The sequence below is a fragment of the Morone saxatilis genome, unplaced genomic scaffold (genome assembly GCF_004916995.1).
Source record: "Morone saxatilis isolate NCDOM2014 unplaced genomic scaffold, NCSU_SB_2.0 Contig15, whole genome shotgun sequence".
NCBI classification, from domain to species: Eukaryota; Metazoa; Chordata; class Actinopteri; family Moronidae; genus Morone; species Morone saxatilis.
Genome location: NW_023339707.1, coordinates 5,361,638 through 5,362,087, shown reverse-complemented (window position 1 = coordinate 5,362,087; position 450 = coordinate 5,361,638). Strand labels below are relative to the sequence as shown.

The window sequence follows — 450 nt, the reverse complement described above, 5'->3', positions numbered from 1 at the left end:
TGGAACCTTCCTTTTCCACTAATCCAGAGATGGAAAACCTTTTCATCTGCATCTTGAGTTTAACTCTCTTGCTCCCCACCATTTCATTTTAGCCTCATTTTTCTTGTGTCCCTCTGGTTCAAGTTTCCTCGTCGATTTCTGTTATTTTACTCATTTCAGTTTTTTTCCCTGTATTGCTCTTCTCTTCAGTAACTCTCTGGATAATCTTTTTTTTTTTCTCATCTGCTCTGCCTGCTCCCACCACAGTAAACCCTCACTCTTTTGCTCCCTCTTGCTCTCTTTCTCCATTTCTCTCTCCCCCTCTTACTCTGTTATTCATACCCCATGTCCCCCATGCCCCACAATAACAGGATTGCTAGTTGTGACACAGCCCGTGTGCCAGCACAGTGAATGAAGCTCAGCTGATTCCCATGGGGTTCTGAAAAGGGCTGACACGCACGCGCACACAGA

At 45.1% G+C, this 450-nt stretch overlaps 1 protein-coding gene across 1 annotated transcript in view; it reads left to right on the top strand.

Annotated features, from left to right (window-relative positions):
- The window catches only part of prex1 (phosphatidylinositol-3,4,5-trisphosphate-dependent Rac exchange factor 1), a 77,009-nt gene that overhangs the window by 53,358 nt on the left and 23,201 nt on the right, over window positions 1-450 (top strand). The gene's annotated exons all lie outside the window — the stretch shown is intronic.